Source organism: Bactrocera dorsalis, chromosome 2 (assembly GCF_023373825.1).
Source record: "Bactrocera dorsalis isolate Fly_Bdor chromosome 2, ASM2337382v1, whole genome shotgun sequence".
NCBI classification, from domain to species: domain Eukaryota; kingdom Metazoa; phylum Arthropoda; class Insecta; order Diptera; family Tephritidae; genus Bactrocera; species Bactrocera dorsalis.
Window position 1 is genome coordinate 23,291,859 of NC_064304.1, and position 24,762 is coordinate 23,316,620.

General features: G+C 38.4%; 1 long non-coding RNA gene across 7 annotated transcripts in view; it reads right to left on the minus strand.

The window, feature by feature from the left end:
* Positions 1-1,745: 1,745 nt before the first annotated feature.
* LOC105231011 (G protein-coupled receptor kinase 2) overlaps positions 1,746-24,762 on the minus strand; it is a 225,332-nt gene continuing 202,315 nt past the window's right edge. For 4 of the 7 annotated variants that reach the window (XR_007421778.1, XR_007421777.1, XR_007421780.1 and 1 more), the window contains 10 exons: positions 13,764-13,859; positions 10,912-11,032; positions 10,129-10,854; positions 7,162-7,267; positions 6,675-6,864; positions 6,206-6,454; positions 5,977-6,134; positions 5,695-5,898; positions 4,620-4,883; positions 1,746-4,545 (listed from right to left, as the gene is read on the minus strand). This is a non-coding gene — a long non-coding RNA (G protein-coupled receptor kinase 2). The remainder of the gene's footprint in view (positions 4,546-4,619; positions 4,884-5,694; positions 5,899-5,976; positions 6,135-6,205; positions 6,455-6,674; positions 6,865-7,161; positions 7,268-10,128; positions 10,855-10,911; positions 11,033-13,763; positions 13,860-24,762) is intronic. The other 3 variants (XR_007421781.1, XR_007421782.1, XR_007421783.1) reach the window with 1 other exon arrangement.

Sequence of the window (24,762 nt, forward strand, 5' to 3'; positions counted from 1 at the left end):
TAAATTGTTTATTTATGCTTTTATTCATATTTATGTACTCGTATGCATGTGTGTGTGTATTTACGGCATGAAAAGTTTTTTTCTTGTTTTATTTAACTTATGTGAGATGATATTCATAAACATTTCTTTTATAAGTTGTTGAAAAGTTTATGTTTTGAAGCGCCTTTGGCTGTTTATTGATACAGTGTGGCTGATAAGTATGCAACTCTGCAAATGTGATTTTTGTTTTACGAAACTTTAGTTGAATTTTATTTTGAGCAGAACTATGCTGCATTCATAAATGCTCATTTCTTGATACATTTATTTGTTGTTGTTGCACAGATGTCCCGTTGTAAAGTCTTTAGTTTAAAAATTTACAAAAAAAAGTATAAAAATAGAAAAGAAATAAAATATCATTAAAGTATTGTGCGAGATGTGTGCGATCTTTGTGTCAATCATAACATATGTACTATATATCTATAAGAAGGGCATAACAAAGCAGACTGAGAATTGTTATTCGCTGCTCGGAAAGTTTCGCTTTTGTCTCTTGCTAAAAACTTATGCGAGAAAGCAACAAAGTCATACAGTTGATTGCAAAAAAGAGTGTATGGGGACTGAAGGGTCGGCATCAAATGCTTGCATGGAAACGTTTTTCATTTGACGAGATATCTTCATGAAGTTTGGCAAGGGTCTAAAAAATAATAAAAAAAAAAAATAAAGTCCGGTGTAGTTCTTCAGATCGGATCACTGTAACACATCGCTGACATACAAACTAAGCAGTCGGAATCAAGTGCTTGTATGCAAAATTTGAAGAGATACAGAGATATTTACAAAAAATGTTATATCGGAATACTATAGCATATATCTCCTCCAAATACTGAACGATCAGAAACAAGTGCTTGTATGGAAAACTTTTTCATTTAGCAAGGTATTCTTATAAAATTTGCATATATTGATTTCTAAGGCAACGCTACAACATCTGAAGAAATTTTTCAGATCGGACTACTATATCATATAGCTGTAATACAAACTGAACGATAAAAATTATGTGCTTTTATGTAAACTTCGTTATTTGTGAAAGCAAGTCCAGAGCACCGAAAAAAACTTTTTTTTTAAATACCTCTACATATTTTTTCAATCGCTTAAGCCGATAATTTTCTTGTAGTATCCCCTGTATTTACGTTATTAATCAAAATAATAAGTTCTAGTGAGATTTGGTATCTGAGGACATCGTTCAATATCATTGCATTCAAGTGATACTTTTTATTTTTGTTTGAAGCAGTAGCTCCAAATGTTCCTGAGCTCCCGCTTACATATTTTGTGATTTTCTAAAAGTTAAGTTGTAAATAATTTAAAATTAATAATTTAAAAAATTCCTCGTCTCACCAATTACACATTTGATATTCCTTTTTTTGTCATTTCGATCCTTTTCTCATTCCCTCGATTTTCTCATTAAATTTCAATAGTTGATTTTTTTTTAAATAATACATAATTTTTATTGGTTTCTCTAAGCTGAACTGTTTCAAATCGTCTAAATGCCGGATTATTCACATCTAATGAAATTTGTCTGCAGAAATCGGACTGATCCATTAAAAAATTAAAAAAACAAAGCTTGAAAATTGTCCTGCTCTCGTCATGGAGATAGCAGATGATCTCAACTTCTCTTATGAAACGACACAAAACATTTTGGGTATGGAGTGTGTCGTTTCTAAGAATCTGCAAAATTTTTCACTAAGCATTATTTTCCTCTGATCTTTTGTCATGATAAAATTTATGTGCATTCATGTTTCTAAATAAAATACTGAGACATCGGTTTATAGTATATACAACATTTTGTCGTATTTTGTAGTTCGTTAATATTTAATGTTTTTATTTTATTTTATTTTATTTTTTTTACAAAATAATGTTTACATATTAATTTACTGTAAGAATAGCTGGAACACACATTGATTTATATATAAAAAATGATATTTTATTATTTTGTAATTATTATATTATATATTATCAGTACAATTAATGCGATTGTGTGCAGTATTTATATTTTACTGGTTAATTTGAGAGTTTGTATATATATGTATGTACATATGTCTATAAAAAATAATTTATGTATGTAAAATGCAATTTATGTATTTAAATATAATTAGAATTCAAACTTGCCATTAACAACTTTCTATAATTGCAATTTTTCTTTGCGAATTTTCACAAAAAAAAAAAAAAAATAAATTACAACACACATACAAAATATCTAAATCTATACAAATTCGCAAACTAACGAGTTCAACACAAATACAACTGTGTTTTTGTTTTTGTAATTTCTGCACGTTCCTATAAATTTTTGGTATTTTATTTTTAATTTTTTCGCTTTTACTTTTGCTTTACTAGCATTTGTTGTTGTTGCTTAAACGCTAAATGCATATGTAATTAGTTTTGTTTAGTAAATACATATAATGGGTGATTTTTTTGAGGTTAGGATTTTCATGCATTAGTATTTGACAGATCACGTGGGATTTCAGACATGGTGTCAAAGAGAAAGATGCTCAGTATGCTTTGACATTTCATCATGAATGACTTACTAACGAGCAACGCTTGCAAATCATTGAATTTTATTACCAAAATCAGTGTTCGGTTCTTTTCTTTTTTATCGACAAATTTTGTTCAGCGATGAGGCTCATTTCTGGTTGAATGGCTACGTAAATAAGCAAAATTGCCGCATTTGGGGTGAAGAGCAACCAGAAGCCGTTCAAGAACTGCCCATGCATCCCGAAAAATGCACTGTTTGGTGTGGTTTGTACGCTGGTGGAATCATTGGACCGTATTTTTTCAAAGATGCTGTTGGACGCAACGTTACGGTGAATGGCGATCGCTATCGTTCGATGCTAACAAACTTTTTGTTGCCAAAAATGGAAGAACTGAACTTGGTTGACATGTGGTTTCAACAAGATGGCGCTACATGCCACACAGCTCGCGATTCTATGGCCATTTTGAGGGAAAACTTCGGACAACAATTCATCTCAAGAAATGGACCCGTAAGTTGGCCACCAAGATCATGCGATTTAACGCCTTTAGACTATTTTTTGTGGGGCTACGTCAAGTCTAAAGTCTACAGAAATAAGCCAGCAACTATTCCAGCTTTGGAAGACAACATTTCCGAAGAAATTCGGGCTATTCCGGCCGAAATGCTCGAAAAAGTTGCCCAAAATTGGACTTTCCGAATGGACCACCTAAGACGCAGCCGCGGTCAACATTTAAATGAAATTATCTTCAAAAAGTAAATGTCATGAACCAATCTAACGTTTCAAATAAAGAACCGATGAGATTTTGCAAATTTTATGCGTTTTTTTTTTAAAAAAAGTTATCAAGCTCTTAAAAAATCACCCTTTATATTATGTATGTATGTATGTAAGTGTGGATGCAGTATATATTACATGTGATATTTAAGTATGCAACGGCTGCTCTATATGTACATATGTACATATATGCACATATGTATGTATGTATGTAGTCAAAGTTGTAAAAACGAAACATTTACAAAAAACATTAGTATTGTAGTTTGGTAGTTACATTGTGAGCTGAGTTTCAAAACAATTCATAATTACATTAATTTGTGTATTTTTTAATATTTTTTAATATTTTTTTGCGTTATTTTGCGCCTTACATACATATGTGTGTATGTATGTGCGCGTATATGTATGTATGTATATTTTGTTTTCACTTGTTGGCATAGTCTTTTGGGTGTATTTTTTGTTGTTGTTGTTTACTAGTTTCATATTCAGTATTAAAGTAATATGTACGAGTAGTCGTTACAAATGTACCGCTACGCCATAGCTCCTAACGGTAAATACATACATATGTATATATATCATTAAATATTATTAAATATTATAACTACAGTTATTTATAAACTTTTTCGCATATTTTTGTCGTTTTTTTTTTTTTTGTTTTTGTTGCTATTTTTTGCACAATACAAAAAGATTACAAACCGAATACATATTATATAACTACAATTAGATAGTTGCTTAATGCATTTGCAAAAAATTTGTTAAATCTCTAATGCTTATGTAATGCAAAAAAGGTGTTTTTGTGTGTTAGTTGTTGTGTATTGTGCATAGTTTGTTTGTACAAGTATGTATGTGTCGGCTGCTTACAAAATTCTCGCTTAATTAACACCGTAATCTATAGCAATGTTTTTGTGTCGTTTGTTGCACACGCCATTGCGTATGTGCGTGTGTGTGTGTGCGTATGTGTATGATTACTTATATATGTATGTATGTATGTGCTACATTAATTAATTTATATGTAGTATTATAGTTCAACATCGAAAACACCAGACAGCATGTATGTATGTATGTGTGTGTGTTTGTTGCTCGCTTCGCACCAACTCATTGATGTTTGTTTCTGTTTTTGTTTTCTGTTTCTTGTAATTCAATGCGCCTGCGTACAATTATCATTATTGTTACTTATTTACTTATGCTATCAGCTTTCGACGGTCGTCGAGGAAACGCTGTGACTAGTGGTTAGTAAGTGTTCGGGAATGGGTATCGGCTGTGTGCGCAGCGGTTGCTTCTTCTGCAATCATGTAAAACATAAAAATAAATTAAATAAAAATTGAAGTTAATTTTTCAATAATATTTATTAAGTACCTTTCTTCTGAATGGAAAACAGCCAGCTTTTTCCGGCTCCGGCACAGCGTTGATCAGCAAATCGGGCGTTGGACTGTCGTCGACGCCGAATACATTCAGTTCGCGGAAGCACTCGGTTTCCATCATTTCATTTTGCCACGAAATCGACACGGAGCCGGTATTGAATTTGCTATAGAAATTCGTATCGGAGTCGTCGATATTGACACCCTTCACCGTCGAAAATTGTTCAATGTCGAGCACGTCCTTGGCGTACACGGCGTGCGGCTGTGGAATAAAATGATTTTGAATAAATTACTTAACTGGAAAACTATGTTGTTAAGTAATAAAGTAAATATGAAGGAAGAAAAACAAAACTTATTTAAAAAAACATTATAAAAGTTGATCCTCCTTTTTTTGAATACAAAATACAGAAACTTCAAATTTAATGGGGAGTGTTTATTATCATTCGAAAGAACATTTTTTGGCATTTATTTTCTGAAGATTATCTCTTTTAAATGTTAGGCGCGGCTGCATCTCAGATAGTCCATCCGTTGAGTGCAATATTCGATTACTCGTTCGAGCATTTCCACTCGTAACTGGCGAATGTTACGCGAGATGTTTTACTCCAAGGCCTGAATCGAAGCGGGATTGTCCGCATAGACTTTAGACTTTATATATCCCTAAAGGAAACAGTCTAATGGTGTGATATCACCAAGTGCATGATAAACACTTCATTTCAATACGTTATCACGATTATTTTGTGATGTGCTTTCAAGTCTAGTATGACTTCGGAAATATATGAACCGAAATCATCTCTTTTTGGTAAAAAAAGGACAGAAATCATCACACCCAATGTACTATTCTTATAAGGTACTAACTAGCAAAAGATTCTTATCTAACTTCAATAAATAATCCATACGTTGACTTATATACGGCGTGATTTCAACTGAAGAGATAAAACTTCTCATATATGGTGACTAGGGGAAAATATAGACCGATTTCAGCCACTTTTGTCGACACTCATACCGACATTGGATAAAATTTTTCGCAACAGTATGGCCAACATTATTTCTGAAATTAAATGTACCATACTTACATCTGGTACAAAGGGCGGCTTCACCATGCCTGCCTCCAACCGTTTCCAGTTAATGCAGTTGAAGAATGGATGCAGTTTCACTTCACGTGCACCGTAGCGACCATTTCGACAGCCAAGTCGTACTTTTATGGATTTAGCGAGCAGCTGCTGACATAATGATTTAGCCTCATCACTAAATTTGCTAGAATACTTTTCATTGTCCTCCTAAAATATTCAAAAAGAAACAAACATGAGGTTAGACAAACTTTGCAGAATATTCTCATTAATGATTTTTCGACTTACCTTCACACGCCGATCGACCTCTTCGCGTTTCACCTTCTCTTTGCGCATGCGGAATGGCGCCTGACCTTCGATCATCTCGTATAACAAACAACCGAAACTGAACCAATCCGGTGAGAATGAGTATTTTTCATTGTCGATCACTTCCGGAGCCATGTAACCTGCAGCACAATTAAGCATAAAGGCATAAGTATACATAAATCTTAAGAGACCAAAAGCTTTGCGTACTTACCCACTGTACCAACACGCCCGCGCACCAAATCACCTTCTGGTATTTCGACGGCTAAACCTAAATCTGATATTCGCACATGCCCGTGATCGTCCAGCAATATATTCTCCGGTTTACAATCTCGATATACAATACCCTGCTGGTGTAGATGTTCCAGTCCGCAGACGACTTCGGCGGCGTAGAAACGTGCTCGCACCATTTCGAAGCCCGGATCGCCACCCATATTATAGATATGGAATTTCAAGTCACCGCCTGGGGAGATATTAAAGAAGAATGAAAAAATAAAAGATATGCAATAACATATGCTTTACAAAAAGAACAAGAAAATGGTTGTTGTTTCTACTTTAACAGACTTTATGAATAGTAAAGAGATATCTGCCGATTAGCTTCCTTAATACAACTTTGACAATTTAACTCCGACTTTGGACTGAGCCAAACAGTTTACCAAAAATCAAATGTTCTAATAACTCACCATTCATGATCGTTAGCACTAGGCAGAGGGCATCCTTCGTCTCGTACGCGTACGCCAAATTAACAACGAATCGGGAATTGATTTTCTGCAAAATCTGTTTCTCTATGAGCACCATCGATTCACCCTTGCGCTTTTTTATGCGTTTCTTCTCCAGCTTTTTGCAGGCGTACATTTTTCCAGTTGCACGTACCTAAAAACAACAAAAACAGAAGAGAAACGACGATAAAAAATGTAGAAACTAAAAATGGTACACGAATGCGACGAGAAAGTAGTGTGTAACCACATACATACATACAAACGAATAGAAAAAAATATTTCTATGGCACTCGTATTTTCATTGTAAAACATGAGCGCTATAAAAATGGGATTTGCATTCTATTTGCATAGTTTACACTTTTGCCTCGCTTACAACTCGAAGACTCGCATTGTATGTATGTATGTGTGTATGTGTTTGTATGTTTTAGTTCCGTTTGTTCTGGGCACTTACCTGACATGCACAGACCTCGCCGAAGCCACCTTTGCCCAATACACGATACATGCGAAACGTTTTGTAGGTGATGGGTTGCGCCTCGAGCCATTTCCATTGCAAATAACTGTGTTGAGAGAGGTGGAAATGGTTTATTTTAAATGCAATTATGTCATACATGTTGGCAGCAGTACATTTTCGATACATATGTATCTAAGTATATACATACAAGTATGTACGTGAGTATGAATCTTTGAATTGCAGCAGAACGTTGCACCTAGATATGTCCTAGCTAGTACGTTGCATACATATATAATTGAGTTTAGAGCACTTTTGAAGAAAAGAAGAAAAACAACGCCAAACAATTTGGCAGCATTTAGCCGAATGTCCATAAATGTAATGTAAAATGTTTCAGAATTTATTTTGAGCACCCTATAATGACCATAGTAGTCCAACTCATAGACAAACCGGGGATAGGAAATGTGTAGACTACCATAAATTGTACTCCGTTTGTACCAAAAGCGATCGCAAGAGATTCAGTGAGTTCTTTGCAAGTAAGACTAGCCGCCTCTGGTTGCGGGGGTTCTAACGAGCCACTGGCTTATCGTCGTCACCGCTGCAAGATTGAAAATGTTACAAAATGCCAGCTGCATAACCAAATAGAAGAAGACAAGGCATCACGCGCTTGCAAGATCAAGGCTTAAACACTTTTGGGCTCACATTTTCAGATATCCCAATGAGCTGGGGGGAATGGGTATTATACAAAGCGCTTTGCCGATTTAGAAGATTGAATACACGAGTTATATTGTTTTGTGGCTTCACGATCTTCGCCTTGAGGATTAGCCATCGAAACTAATCTAACTTATAATCCAAAGCTGGAAGAACTTTCAGCCGATTCACAATTCAACACTTTCATAATTAATATTATACGCAACGCCATCACTCATCTTAAGACCCAGCAGTTATTATTGGATAATAGTCGATCGGGCCGCACGCAGTGAAAAAAATATGGCAGCCGTAGCTGAGAGTGTACACGAAGACCTTTTCGGTTTTTAAAAGTGTACAAAATACAGTTTGTGCAAGAACTGAAACCGTATGACCTTCCCAAGCGCAATCGAAAAGCTCTAAGAAGATCCTACTTTTTCGAGCCAAGTTTTGTTCAGCGATGATGTCCTTTTCTGGCTCAATGACTATGGAAGCAAGCAAAATTTGGGTCGAAGAGCAACATGAGAGGTTGAAAAGCTTCCATTTCATCCAGAAAAAAACAACGGTTTGGTGTGGTTTGTGGCCCGGTGGAATCATCATCGATTATTTGATGCCTGAAATTGAAGCTCGTGATCTCAGCGACATTTGGTTTCAACAAGACGACGCCACTTCCCACACTTCGCATCAATCAATAGATTTATTGAGAGAACACATCGGTGAGCAAATGATTTCAAGTTTTGGGCCGGTTGATTGGCAAAAGAAAAGCATTTAATTTGAAGTGTATGTCTTGTTTCTTTAAAAAAGTAATGAACCTCAAAATAGATCACCTTTCAAACGCCAATTGGGCCTTATTGTTACTACTAGTTAATGGAACTTATTTAAAATTTTTACCTACTTTAACATGCGCTCTTAACTAATTTGCAGATAAGCTGCTTCTATTTTTTTGTCCTTAACTGTATGTTTGCATGGTTATGGGCAAATGCAGGTGCCATTTGTATGGCATTTGTCGCGCAAATAGCGATGTGAGCATTTTTAGCTAATCTAATTAAGAAAATATTTTTCTATTTCCATTTAAATGGCATACCATAATTTATACAGCTGTTTTATGCGACTGACGATGACAAATAATAGCCAATGTGTACAGCGATATATAGTATTTATGATATGAGCGGGCACGTTCGTACAAGTACTCACTTAAATACGAATATATGCGTCTCGGTGTGTATTTGCCTGTGTTGATATTCAAAATATCTTTTACTGGGAAATCCCTCTTACGCAAATCGCTTAGTATTTATAGAGAAGCGAAAGTGCTTGAGCGTTTTTCAATTAAATTTTATTTGCACAAAGAGAGTATTTATACACACACACAAGTGTATTTATTTATTTATATTTGTATATACATAAAAATAGCCATTGTTTTGCCAATGCAATTATGGAAGGCTTCTGCATGAATGATAAAAAATATTCGCAATATTCGCCTAGCAACCTATGTTTAAGGTATTTAGGGTTAAAAAAAAAACAAGAAGATACGTTAACTTTGTTTGTCTGGGCTGCACACGATGAACTCGCTTCAAAGCGTGAAAAGGCGCAAGAGTCGACTGGCAAGGTTTTGGCGTCTGTAGTTTGGGGTGCGCATGAAACAGGTTTTGTTGACTACCTTGAGAAAGGAAGGACCGTCGAAGAAAAAGAAAGTGCTGTTTCACCAAGACAACGCACCGGGTCACAAGTAGTGATAACAGTGGCAAAAATACATAAATTGGTTCGAATTGTTTCCGTATCCACCATATTTTCCAGATCTGGCCCCCAGCGGCTATTTCCTATTCCCAGATCTCAAAAGGATTCCCGCTGGGAAGAAATTTTTGTCGAATGAGGAGGTGATTGCCGAAACTGAGGCGTCAAAACTTCTCCTGTGAAATCGGGTCACTATGGTTCTCACATATACCCGCCTAACATTTGAACTAAAGCTTTACAGTTACATTGTTTACTTCAGGTAACATTAGCCACTAGAATTGTCAGCCATCGAGCCTTCCTAGAAAATTGAAATGCTGACAACTGGCCCCAAATTGCATTAGATTTGCATAAAAATGTTTTTATAAATTTTTTACAAACGCAAATTACTGTTTAATAAATCTTGAGAGTCTTGAGAGAGAAAGAGAAATTTGATTTTCTTTCCCCCAGAATAATCGATTGAAGTAAGGACTTTTTTGCAAGCTCAATATTGTCTTTACGACTTGTAAGTATAATAACATATATTGTATAAATTTCTTTTCACCACACACTCACCGATGGAAATACATTGAAGTCTCGAACTCTTGAAACGGTTCACCGGCCAGGAAAGCTTTCACAGCCGTTACGCACGGTTCGAAGAGTTCTTTATTCCCGCTCGTGATTTTGTCACGCACTCGCGCAATAAGATCATCATTGAGCACGTCCAGCACAAGTTCATCGCCGGTAGCGGGATTCAATTTGCCCACACCCGGGCTATAATGGCAATTGCTGCTATCCTTGTTCAGGTCACCGCCGCCGGTGTCATCACCACCTCCTCCACCGCCACTACCTTCGCCGCTGCCACCACCAACTGTATCGCCTGCATCCACACCGCTATCACCGCCACCAGAGCCGCCGGCATCATGTGTCGCACTGCCATCGCTCAATACATGTTTCTGTTGTTGTTTGTTGCCGCTGTTGTGCTCATCGCCATTGTGATGCTCGTAGTTTTTGTGATTATTGCTGCTGCTATTAATGGCGGTGGTATTATTGTGATTTTCAGTCTCTGCAGCAGTGTTGTTCTCAATGGTGGAACTAGTGTTGTTGGCATCGTCATCATCAACTGTATTCTCATTCGCCGATCGCATGACATCGCCGATATCGCAAATGCCGTTATTAAGCGCGGTTGGCGTGTCAATAGCCAGAAAACGTCGTCCAATGTCGACCGCAATGGCAATACGATTCTCATCGTACTCCACATCGTATCTAAATTTCGCATTGGAGGAGAGCAAAAACGAAATTCTAATAATTGGTATATACATACATAATGATATGAATTGTGGTGCATTTTATACTCACCGCTGCACTTCATCCAGGAACGAAATGTACCGAAAATATATCGGCCGTTTGCTTTCACAAAATTGCCGAAACAAAGTACGGCCGATGGGTTGTTGGTCTATCACGTAACCATAACTTATATCTGTAAGAGAAGAGTGTAAAAGTGTTTTCAATAAACAGCAATGACTGCGATAAAAATGTAGAATATACTTGTATACAAAGGTCGACGAAGTTTTTGTATCGGATTGTGACTGGTGACAACCGCAAACTCAAAAATAATCATAAATAAAATTTGGCAAAAGGTCAACGGCAAAGCCAAATATCCACGAAGCTAACCAAAGTAATGCTCTATATTTGGTGCGATCAGAAGGGCGAGCTGTATTATGAGCTCATCAAATTGAAGGGAACGGTTGCCACGAAAGGCCCGAAATTCGAGACTAGAGACGAGGCAATAATTTTCCATCATAACAATGCTCGGGCTGAAGTTATAAAAATGGTTAAAAACAAGTTGTGAACAACGGTAAGATTAGATTAGACTAGACCCAGACTTTGCTCCATCTGGCTGCCATTTCTTCCAATCGAAGCAGACAGCTCTCACCGGAATATAGTTCAGATCAGCACACGATATCGAAAATTGTCTTGATTGCTTTTTGGCCGCTATGCTTTGTTTTTTTTCGGGAAAGCATCCACAAACTGTCAGAAAGATGTAAGAATGTTACAGCGCCAGATGAGTAATACTTTGAACACATACGGGTTAAAATTTTGAAAAAATCCTCACCGTGGACTTCTTAAAAGCAATAATTTAAGTTAAATCTGGTGGGCCAATAAGCCACGCATAGACCAGTTTTGGTTCTTTGCGATACCAGAGGGAGTTCAGTCGTAAAGAGTGGGGCATCTCTGAGCCTCTCAGGAAATTAATTATACAGAAGATCTTGGACAGGTCAATAATTTCAATGCTTGGAGCTTCAACGATGTGCAGATCTTCCCGAAACGGTGCAGGCGTGTTATCTCCACTTCTCTTTGGATCATAACAATCAAACAAAATCTTGGTGGATCTGGAAAATAAGGGGGTACATGTTGAGGGGTATCAATGGGCCGTATCATGCCGACTAAACTTGAATGCTAGCAAGGCGGAGCTAGTAATGTGCACTAAGAAATACAATATTCCAGAAATTACGACGCCATTACTAAAAGGTATAGAGACTTCTTCTTCTTTATTGGTTTCGACACCGGTCCGTACGCGGTTATAGCCGAATGTACAACAGCGCGTCGCTGATTGGCGCCAATTGAAGTTTTCATGTGTGCCAGGTCCTTCTCCTCTTGGCCTTTCCAGCGGAGTAGAGGTCTCCCTCTTCCTCAGCTTTCCACGGCGTGTGATACCAGATGAGTAATAGGAAATAAGGCAAGTTACTTGGGACTAATTTTAGGCAGGAAGCTGTCATGGAAAGCACACTTGGACGGTAGAGTAAAGAAAGCAGCAACATCACTTAATACGTGAAAAAAATTGATGGGTTTTGAATGGGGATTAACGCCTCGCGTAGCTTATTGGCTCCACTTATCAGTTGTAGGGCCTATTATGACTTACGACATATTTACCAATAACTGAGACTAAATACCTCGTGGATGAGAGGTACAGGGGCACAGGAATAAGAGTCTATACAGAAGATTCCAAACTAGAAAACAAAGTGAGAGGTGGTGTATTATTTGAAAAACTAGATACAAAAATCGCTTTCCATCTTCAGACCACTGATAACCCTGGGAACTGTGAAGCAAATGATTTAATTTTAAGCTCCTAAACTTCTAGGTGCATCGTAAGACTCAACCTAACCTAATCCAACCAAGGGTGGAGTTGAGTTTCTTGGACAAAATTCCGTCCTGCTATATGGTGCAGAGGAATGGACGATGACAAAATCTGATAAGTCGACGTTACGAGTTTTCGCGAGAAAGGTTCTGCGGAAGATTTATGGTGGATGGAACAATGATTTGTACGAGATATACGACGGCACTGACATAGTTCAGCGAATTAAGAGACAGCGGCTGTGTTGGCTAGGTCATGTCGTACGTATGGACGAAAACACGCCAGCTCTGAATGTTTTCGACACAGTACCCACCGGGAGAAGCAGAGAAAGAGGAAGACCCCCACTCCATTGGAGAGATTAGGTGGAGAAGAACCTGGCTGCACTTGGTCTCTCGAATTGTCGTTAAATCGCAAAGAAAAGAAGAAAGGCCCGACGTGCTATTGTTAACTCGGCTACAACTGCGTAAACAGCGTCTAAGCCATTCAAGAATAAGAAAATTTTCTTTGAATTCACTTTTTTTTAATAATTAAAATGTAGATTCCAAGTAGCAACATGAATTATTAACATTGCAAAGCCTCAAATTAAATTACGCCATACATATTAAATTACATGATTGTAAATTTGCCAAAATCTTCTTTGGAGGCACAATTAGATTATTATGAAAAAGGTAAACATTTCAATTTACGCATGTGTAGAAGAGCTTTCATGCGCAAAACAAACACGAAAAATGAAAAATCTAAAAGATGAAAGAAAAAGTTGGATACTCCTACAAGCAAAAATAGAAAAGAAAGCGAGTGTACTGTGGCGACGGCTGACAAGCTGGAAAAAATCTGAGACAGCACATCAAAGTTAAACTTGGTGGCCAAAGTAAATATGTATGTGCAAATGTAGGTACCAAGTAAGAGCCTCGGTGTAATTAGATTTTGTGTGTCTGCCCATTTGATACTTTTTCCGCTTGTTCAATACACTTTTTTATTATGTTTTGTTATTGGTTATTATATTTCTTTTATATTAAAAAAAATCGTTTCTTTTTTTAAACGCTTCTTTTATTTAATATCCGTCAAAATGGCTTACCTAATTTGTCTTTGAGGTGTATACACTGCGATATGTGTGGGAATTGTAGTATTTTGCGCCATTTCTTGCTCTTGCCTTTGTTGCTGTCCGAACCACCTGCAATTGAAAGAAAATCACCGTAAAGAATTAGAACACTTTTCAATTATTTTTGTACAATATAAAAGCAATGGAATTGGTTGAGAGTTCTCTATAAATACAGAGCTTGTGTAAATAAGAAAAAACAGGGTTTATTGGTCTTTTTAAAAAGTTAAAATGGAAATCGAAAATTTATATTTATCAGCACAGTTATAACAACAAACTTTGTTCAATTAAGTAGCCGATTTTTCTACTTCAGGCACCCTCTTACGAGTATCACCAGTCTTCGTCGATTATCTTACTTAAACTTATTCTTCGTTGGCGACATTGCTGTCTCGACGACAAAGACTTTGAAAGAGTTTAAACTGTCCCACGATTTTAAAAGGACAAGGGCATATAAATGAAAGCGCTTTAGTCGATTGCCTTAGAAAATAGAATTGAATATAAATTCAACCAGCTAACAAAGTTAATCCCATATTGTTAGAAAACGTAAGGGATGAATAGACAGATCTTTGAAAACGGACTTAAGGTTGTAACAATAAAAAACTTTAACATCGATTCGATCAAAGCTAGAGCATGCCTTAATAAAACAGTTTCCATACAGGAACTAGATTTTGATCGGTTTATATGGTAGTTATATGCCGTATTCTTGAGGAGAAAAGGACGTGTTCAGTTCTATATCTAGAAAACTTAGGGACTGATTCATGCATGTACAGACGGAAAAGCTATAATGGATACCTCTTGCTTCTTCGTAAGCAATTATAGTCGTAAGGCTATACCCAAATCCTATTCTTGCGCCCTTGCCGCGCACCCTGAAAACATGTGTAGTCGCTAAAACAACAACAAAAAAACGTGTGTGGCCCTTGTGCAAATTGCGGTAGCCAACATGTGTGGAACCTGGCGTCACGCCTAAAAGAGAGAAATCTTCAGCGGAGCCACTCCGACATATTCGCTTCAAGGGTTCGCTGATGTCTAATTGCAGCGTCTGTTCTCCAGAGATGTGGCTATGAATGGGGGTCGGTCTCGGAATATAAATTTGTATAAAACTTTATACTATCAGCCAAGCGAGGTTGATGTCCTCGTCAAAGTAAAAGCTGTCACCATCGCCGTTCAAGAAATGCAATGGAGCGGATAAGGACGGAGACGAGTACGTCCTTTTGACGGCAGGATCTGTAAAGACCTCTGCGAGCCGTTCGATGCCAAGTGAGGTTTTAGACAAGGGGACTGCCTATCGTGTGACTTCTTCAATCTATTGCTGGAGAAAACAATACAAGCTGCAGAGCTAAATAGAAAAGATACAATCTTCTATAAGAGTGTACAGCTGTTGGCGTATGCCGATGATACTCGTATTGATATTATTGGCCGAACAACCGCACCATTAGTTCTGATTTCTCGAGACTGAATAAGGTAGAGAAGCGTACACCAACAGCTATGTCAGCCTTGAATACCAACCTAGAATCAGTTTGCCAACAGGTGCCACTTTGAACTGAGTAGACAATTGAGAAGTAAAGACCTGGCTGCACTTGATATTATATTTGATGTTTCTTCTTAAGACCTTTAGAGTCTAAGTAAGGCAGTACCAACTGTCGCTGAGGAAGTTGGATAGAATTTTGGAATCAATGTCCCTTCTTCATAATTTATTTAATAGTTCAGAGTTAACTTGCATATTAATAATAATTGGAAGCCACTGTAAGAATATATTCTAGAACAAGAAGAAAGATCTAAGATAAAGATAAGTGTTCGAGAAAATCCTTAACGAACTTCAGAGAGATTATATCCATTTCAAATTCGTCCTCAATTGTCTGTAAAGAATAATTTACATAGAAAGAAAAGGGAACATAAAATGGAAAGGAATCCACTGACTTGCATTCAAGTTCATTTAAAAGCACATACACACACAACTTTAAAAGCACATCAAGCAAACATTTACTCTAGAACTTAACGCCAGCTTGAAAGCGTCAACTTTTAACGGTTATGTCAATGCCCCAAATGTCTAAAAGTTCGCTGGTGTTGGAAAGAAATTGCGAAGATGTTGCTACCAGCAGCTCCTTAAGGACCAAGCGTGGGTATGTGTGTATAGCCATAAGACGCAAATGCGGATGCCTATGAAGTCGTTTAAATTTTAAAGCTTTTGTACTGTTATGCTTGCTAATACGAACACATACGAGTCCATACAACAGCCGTGAAATTGAAACATATGTGCGGAAAGAATGCCAAAGACAAAAGCAAAAATGGCTATATAAGACACGTATGTCTTATGTGTATGTGTTCCCATATATACATGTATATATAAAAACATACATATGTGTACGTGAGTTTTAGAATATTTGCCGAAATCGTGTAATAAAGTAGTGGCCCGCATAGGCATGGGATGCTGGTACCCAGCTACATATGCTTGTGTCCATACACATATGAAGCTATTTGCATACACACATACGAATATATGCGTAAATGTATTTGAACTTGTGGGCCATTTGGTCGTACGTGTCGATATGTTAATTTAGCGGCATTGAAATGGGCCAATGAACACATTTGCATAATAACAAAAACAAAAAACCTCTAACTGGCGTATGTGTTGGTGTATAAGTATGTATGTATGTACACATATAAAAAGTTATATGCTCCCTTCATTATCATTATTAGGTTGGTCCTTACATATTTTCAGTCTCGCACGCTCTAACAGCAAAACAGTTAGTATTTGTTGAAATACTAAGAAAAAAAACGTCAACTTCGGCTGCACCGAAGCTACTATACCCTTCACAGGTGCATTTCTTTTAGTAACTATGTGTTCAGTTTATATGGAAGCTATATGCTATACATATGACTCAAGCAGCTCACGACTTCCGGTCTTTGACCAAGTATCCTCTGGGTAGCCTAAGAACATCCGTTTGAAGGCGAGCTAACGTGAGAAGGCGAAATATCCCCTACATAGGGTTGTGCGCTGGGTTTGGGACCCGCCACGTAAAAAAACAACCCCAGCGAATAGCAATAACCAGCCTCGGCTGAGAGACCCCCCTTTTGATGACGACCATGGAAAACGAAATAAGGACTACGAATTGAGGGCATGCACCTGGAATGTCCGGTCCCTTAATTGGGAAGGTGCCGCTGCCCAGCTGGTTGATGTCCTCGTGAAAATAAAGGCTGACATCACCGCCGTCCAAGAAGTGCGATGGACGGGACAAGGACAAAGACGAGTAGGTCCTTGTGGCATTTACTACAGTGGCCATATAAAGGAGCGCAAGTTTGGTGTTGGATTCGTGGTGGGAGAGAGACTCCGTCGCCGAGTACTATCATTCACTCCGGTGAATGAACGTCTAGCCACAATCCGCATCAAAGCGAGGTCCTTCAACATATCGCTGATTTGCGCCCACGCCCCGACGGAAGAGAAGGACGATGTGACCAAAGATGACTTTTATGAGCGCTTGGAGCTCGCTTATGAGAGCTGCCCCCGCCACGATGTCAAAATCGTGCTTGGCGACTTCAACGCCAGGGTGGGCAAAGAAGGTATCTTTGGCACTACGGTCGGTAAATTCAGCCTCCACGACGAAACATCCCCAAATGGGTTGAGGCTGATCGACTTCGCCGGGGCCCGAAATATGGTTATCTGTAGTACTAGATTCCAGCATAAGAAGATTCATCAAGCTACCTGGCTGTCTCCGGATCGAAAAACCACCAACCAGATCGATCATGTTGTGATAGACGGAAGACACGTCTCCAGTGTTTTAGATGTGCGTGCGCTCCGAGGTCCTAACATCGACTCGGACCACTATCTTGTTGCAGCTAAGATTCGCACCCGCCTCTGTGCAGCAAAAAACGCACGCCAACAAACACAAGGAAGGTTCGACGTCGAGAAGCTGCAATCACAACAGACAGCCGAGCGATTTTCTACTCGGCTTGCACTCCTGCTCTCTGAGAGCACTCGTCAACAACTCGGTATAAGGGAACTGTGGGACGGCATTTCAAACTCCTTACGTACAGCTGCAACCGAAACCATTGGTTTTCGGAAAGTGCAAAAGAACAGCTGGTACGACGAGGAGTGCCGTGTCGCAGCGGAGAGAAAACAGGCTGCCTACCTCGCAACGTTACGATCGACCACAACACGTGCGGGATGGGATAGATACCGAGAGTTGAAGAGGGAAGCGAGACGCATTTGTAGACAGAAAAAGAAAGAGGCCGAAATGCGTGAGTACGAAGAGCTTGATAAGCTGGCCGACAGGGGTAATGCTCGAAAATTCTACCAAAAGATGCGGCGGCTTACAGAAGGTTTCAAGACCGGAGCATACTCATGTAGAACCCCCCAAGGTGATCTAGTCACCGATGCCCAGAGCATACTTAAATTATGGAGGGAACACTTCTCCAGCCTGCTGAATGGCAGTGAACACACAACGCCAGGAGAAGACGAACCCGATTCCCCAATCGATGACGATGGAAAAGACGTTCCATTGCCCGACCAAGAAGAAGCTCGAATAGCAATTACCCGCCTGAAGAACAACAAAGCGGCGGGGGCGGATGGATTGCCAGCCGAGCTATTCAAACACGGCGGCGAAGAACTGATAAGGAGCATGCATCAGCTTCTTTGTAAAATATGGTCGGACGAAAGTATGCCCAACGATTGGAATTTAAGTGTGCTATGCCCAATCCATAAAAAAGGAGACCCCACAATCTGCGCCAACTACCGTGGGATTAGCCTCCTCAACATCGCATATAAGGTTCTGTCGAGCGTATTGTGTGAAAGATTAAAGCCCACCGTCAACAAACTGATTGGACCTTATCAGTGTGGCTTCAGACCTGGTAAATCAACAACCGACCAGATATTCACCATGCGCCAAATCTTGGAAAAGACCCGTGAAAGGAGAATCGACACTCACCACCTATTCGTCGATTTCAAAGCTGCTTTCGACAGCACGAAAAGGAGCTGCCTTTATGCCGCGATGTCTGAATTTGGTATCCCCGCAAAACTAATACGGCTGTGTAAACTGACATTGAGCGGGACCAAAAGCTCCGTCAGGATCGGGAAGGACCTCTCCGAGCCGTTCGATACCAAACGAGGTTTCAGACAAGGCGACTCCCTATCGTGCGATTTCTTCAATCTGCTGCTGGAGAAAATAGTTCGAGCTGCAGAACTTAATCGAGCAGGTACAATCTTTTATAAGAGTGTACAGCTGCTGGCGTATGCCGATGATATTGATATCATCGGTCTCAACACCAGCGCCGTTAGTTCTGCTTTCTCCAGACTGAACAAGGAAGCAACGCAAATGGGTCTGGCAGTGAACGAGGGCAAGACGAAATATCTCCTGTCATCAAACAAACAGTCGTCGCACTCGCGACTTGGCACTCACGTCACTGTTGACAGTCATAACTTTGAAGTTGTAGATAATTTCGTCTATCTTGGAGCCAGCGTAAACACCACCAACAATGTCAGCTTTGAAATTCAACGCAGGATAACTCTTGCCAACAGGTGCTACTTCGGACTGAGTAGGCAATTGAGAAGCAAAGTCCTCTCTCGACAGACAAAAACCAAACTCTATAAGTCTCTCATAATTCCCGTCCTGCTATATGGTGCAGAGGCTTGGACGATGTCAACAGCGGATGAGTCGACGTTGCGAGTTTTCGAGAGAAAAATTCTGCGAAAGATTTATGGTCCTTTGCGCGTTGGCCACGGCGAATATCGCATTCGATGGAACGATGAGCTGTACGAGATATACGGCGACATTGACATAGTTCAGCGAATTAAAAGACAGCGGCTACGCTGGCTAGGTCATGTTGTCCGAATGGACGAAAACACTCCAGCTCTGAAAGTATTCGACGCTGTACCCGCCGGGGGAAGCAGAGGAAGAGGAAGACCTCCACTCCGTTGGAAGGACCAAGTGGAGAAGGACCTGGCTTCGCTTGGAATATCCAATTGGCGCCACGTAGCGAAGAGAAGAAACGACTGGCGCGCTGTTGTTGATTCGGCTATAATCGCGTAAGCGGTGTCTACGCCAGTAAAGAAGAAGAAGAAGAAGATATGCTATAGTAATCCGATCTGAAAAATTTTTTAGGAGTAACTCTTGTCAAATTTCGTGAAGATACCTCGTCAAATGCGAAGGTTTTCCATACAAGCCCTTGATTCCGATCGTTCGGTTTGTATGGCAGCTATATGCTATAGTAAGCCGATCTGAACAATTTCTTCGGAGATTTCATTGTTGCCTTAGAAAATAATCCATACCAATGTTTGTGAAGATACATTGACAAATGTAAAAGTTTTCCATACAAGAACTTGATTCCGATCGTTCAGTTTGTATGACAGCTATATGTTATAGTGGTCCGATATCGGCAGTTCCGACAAATGAGCAGCTTCTTGAAGAGAAAATTACCTTTGCACAATTTCAAAATGATATCTTAAAAACTGAGGGACTAGTTCGTATATATACAAACAGACAGACGGACATGGCTAAATCGACTCAGCTCAACATACTGATCATTTATATATATACCCCTTCTGGGTGTTACATACTTCGTGACAAACTTAATATACCCTGTTCCTGTTGTACCGAAGCTACTATACCCTTCACAAGTGCAATTTTGATACCATAAAAGTTTGAAAATATCCTTATTCTGATTTCGTTCGGTCAGTTTGTAGCTTTATGCAATAGTGTTCCGATTTTAAACAATTTATTCGGAGATTGTAGCCATGTCTTGGAGAATAATCAGTTTCATGTTTCGTAATGTTTCAAAGGTGCGAGGTAGACAAGTTCGCAGGGATAAGCATCTATACGGATAGCTTCAGGTTAGCTAAACGGATGCTAGGTGGGTGGTATTTTCCGCCAAAGCTAGCTACCAAAATCGTTTTCCGTATACTAAACCGCTGCAGTATCTTCCAAGTGAGATCCCAGCAATAAAAGAAAGTCCTCTTGTTTCGACAAGGAGTGTGCTCACAACAAGGAATATATTTATACATATATACAAATAGCCAGGCGGATTTGAAATTCATAAAGCCGCTTTAGGATTTCATCAAAGTTAGTGAAATAATGCCTTGATCTCTCACCTATCTGATCTAACAACTTATTTTACAATAACCCTGCTTGAGTTCCAGGACATAGGTGTATTGCTTGGAAATGTGAAGCAGATGAACCAGCCTGAACAGGTAGTACACTACAATTAGACTTCGGAAACGCAAGAATTTATACTACTTGCAGATATTTAAACGAAAAACACGTAATAAATATGTAGAGTCTCGGTGGGGTCCAATCGAGGTTAGATGTCCGAAAGTACAGGTCAGGTATGGTTCAGAGAGTAGACAATAGACTGAGGGCACTTTAGTCCCGGTGTTATCACAATGTGCCTCCTAAAGGTAAACTTCCTCGTGAGACAATCACTCCACCTTCTTGCCTATCTACATACCTTGTCAAATAAAAAAAGTTTTCCATAGACGACTTTGAGTTTGATCGGTCACTTTGAGTGACAGTTGTACGAAATCTAGTGTTATGAATTTCATAACTGATTGTTGTTTGACGTTGGTTATCTCATAAACTCTTAACTTGATCGAAAGATTGTATAGATACATTTTTTTTGAGAAGTAAATTTTCTATAAAATCTATGAAACAAGTTATTTTTTACTAATTGAAAATATGTATATATAGAGAGATTTTTTTAGAGGTGTCTAAGATACTATTTTGTGAAGCACCAAACGAAAAAAATTCTTTTTTTTACCCACCCTAGTATAGCGTTAATGGGTCGCACTATTGGCTTATATAGGCTCCGAAATTGCCACATGCATATCTTTATATAAACACATACATATATTTACGCTTAAGTATATATGTATGTACGCCTAGGTATGTGTGTACAAAAATATCCCAATATACGTTAGACCCTAATAACATTTAATGAAAAATTCAATTTTACAGCGACAGGCGGCTGTTGCCACCTAAACACACGCATACATACATATATAATATGTGTTTTGGTGTCTATAGAAACTAATATTATTATATTAAGCAAAAGTCAGACATTTTAACGAAACTTAATTTGCAACATATGCGTATGTCACCATCGTGTTTATTAAACTGTTATAAGTTAGAGAGGGTTAGAAGTAGTCAAACCCTTGACAACATTAAAAATATTTATATATTCATAAAGGACTTTTTGGATTTTTATGAGAAACTTTTGCATGCCAGAAATGCGCCTACAAATTTGGAATTCAGAGCTCCGCATCTGGAAAAACTATTTTAAATTATTTATTAGACCGGTTGTAATTTTAATTTGTGATTAGTTTTAAAGCCCAAATTTTGTTGGGTGGCTAATGTTCGGTTGAAGACTTGAAAAGTTTGAGTGTAGGAGTATGTAAGATATTATTAGCTTTGATGGTTTGCAGTTATGAGAGAAATATTCAAATATCTTACACTCTAAGGTGTTTAAAATGAACACAAAGGATAAATGACGAGCGCAAAAGTGATTTCGGTTGGATATCGCACCCAAAAACAAAGACCAGTTGATGATTCGGAGCAGTGTTTGGAGATGTTCAGCCACAATAAACCTGAGCTTCTCGCCTGATATGTGACAATGGATAAAACATGGCTAATTTCGAAGTGCAACCGACAGTCCGGGTGAGGCTGCACACGATGAACTCGCTTCCAAAGCGCGTAAAAACGCAGCAGTTAGCTGTTTATGTTAGGGCGTCGGTATTTTTGAAAAGGGAAGCAACATCAACAGCGTGTATTACGTGGCGTTAGTGGAGTTTCACTAAACCAATGCACCGTTTCACTAGTTAGTGAAAACAATGGCAAAATTCTTGAATTTGGGTTCGAATTACTTCTGTATCCACCGTATTCTACAGATCTGACCAACGATTATTTCCTGTTCTCAGATCTGAAAGGAATGCCCGGGAAGAAAATTTTGTCGAAGAAAGAGGTGATCGCCGAAACTGAGGCCTATTTTGAAGCAATGGACAAATCGTGCTACAAAAACGGTATAGAAAAGTTAAAGGGTCGCTATAATTAGTGTATCACCCTTGAAGGGTAGTATGATGAATAAAAACAAAAACGAATTTTTGAAAAAAAAAAAAAATGTGTTTTACTAGTAGGTCGGTGACTGTTCAATTGACCTGTTATTTAAATATACATATTTTAAGAATACAAAGTAAAATTATAGATTTGAACTTCGACGGCGCTATCAAAATATAGATTGAACTGAGCGGCTACACTTTGGAAGGTTGTAACTCAAAGGCTATATGAACTATCGATTTAAAATCTTAGTATATTAGTTTTGAAAGCTTAACCTATCGAAATATGAAAAATCGCTATTTGTAAATATCAAAGTAGACGTGATCCTTAGCGATTTATTATTGCTTCATTTCCAATATTCTCTTTTTTAAGCTTAGTCCAACAGATGACTCTGATTTTGGGTGCTTTGCTCAGATCGGTAACTCTACTCGCAATAATGAACACCGATTCTTTATGCAATGCGCCGAGTTTTTATGCCTGTATAGGTACACACATACATACATATGTATATATTAATGTCATGCATGTCTGTTTGCATGTATTCGATATAAAATCTGTTTATTATGTCACGGTGTAAGTGTAAAGTTTAATTGACAAGAGCCGCTGATAAGTCCAATGATTGGATGACACAAGTAACAATTAAATGTCACAGCATATTAACGCATTTATTGTTCCAATATGTATTACAAACACACAGTCGATATACATACACAGTTAATAATGCGTTCATCAGCGACATTGACAAGTGCTAATGATATGCATTTCAGCGGCTTCGTCATGGATTCCATGGAATACAAATTAAATCGCTTGTTACCAGCAAATGTCGGAGTTACGCAAGCAAACGGTGCTTGCACATACATATTATTTATACATATTTATCAGGCAGTACCGGGAAAATCGTTGCAATTTTCATCAAAACAGGGCTGCGGTATGCGTCAATTATGCAAATTAAATTAAATCTGTTCGACTATTATATTTCGCAGGAAATATAAGAAAATAATGTACTCGTAAAGTAGTTTACGATTATGGGGAACTTTACACCAGAACTGCTTTTATTAGCAGTGATAAAAGAGTAATTTAAAAAAAATCTCAATTAAATTAAAATGTTAGTAAAAATAAATATATTAATATAATGCCTGCTCAGAATCCGAAGGCAATCTACTCAGATACCTACAATACTTTTTACTTTTTTATTTCATATTTAGTGTATTTTTGTCTGAATTGATGCTTCTTGCCACGATCTATTTCATTAAACATTTTTTCAAGGGTCTAAACATAGATAACGAAGCAGCTTCGACCACTAGTTTGACCCTCTGTGCCTAATCGTTATCGATAACTGCTGTAAATCGCAACACATAGTATATTTGCAAGACACCTTGCAACTGGTGACTAGTGAGGAGCTAAAAAATAAATACATGACAATCGCTTCGCATTGCAACAACTAAATTTACATGTCACCTACACGTTGCATTATTTGCTAAGTCCATAAAAAGACACAAACACGTAGACAACATTCATGTACTGCCAGCAGCACGCATCGAAAATTCTGCATGACAGCGTGAGTAACGTGCGTGACATGTCAAAAAAACGCGACAAAAACAACAACGTTAGCTATTGGCACTCGAACTATGTTGCAAGCATTTAATGGATTGCAACATTTTAGCGAATGTGCATAAATATTTTCTCTCACACTTACACACACACACACATGTGGGTTTAACGGTGTAATCTAATCCTGTGTCAGCAGGAATGCATTTATGCCAGCACACTGTCACGAACGACATGTGCAACATGCTGCATGTGCATTTATATGGAGTTTCACACAACATACAGTTAGTAGACCAATAAAATACTTGTAAAATTCTACGTACGTTACGCCCTATATGTATCATAAATAAAGTTGTAGAGTTGTTGTAATTGCTGGCAATGCGTGCAGTGAG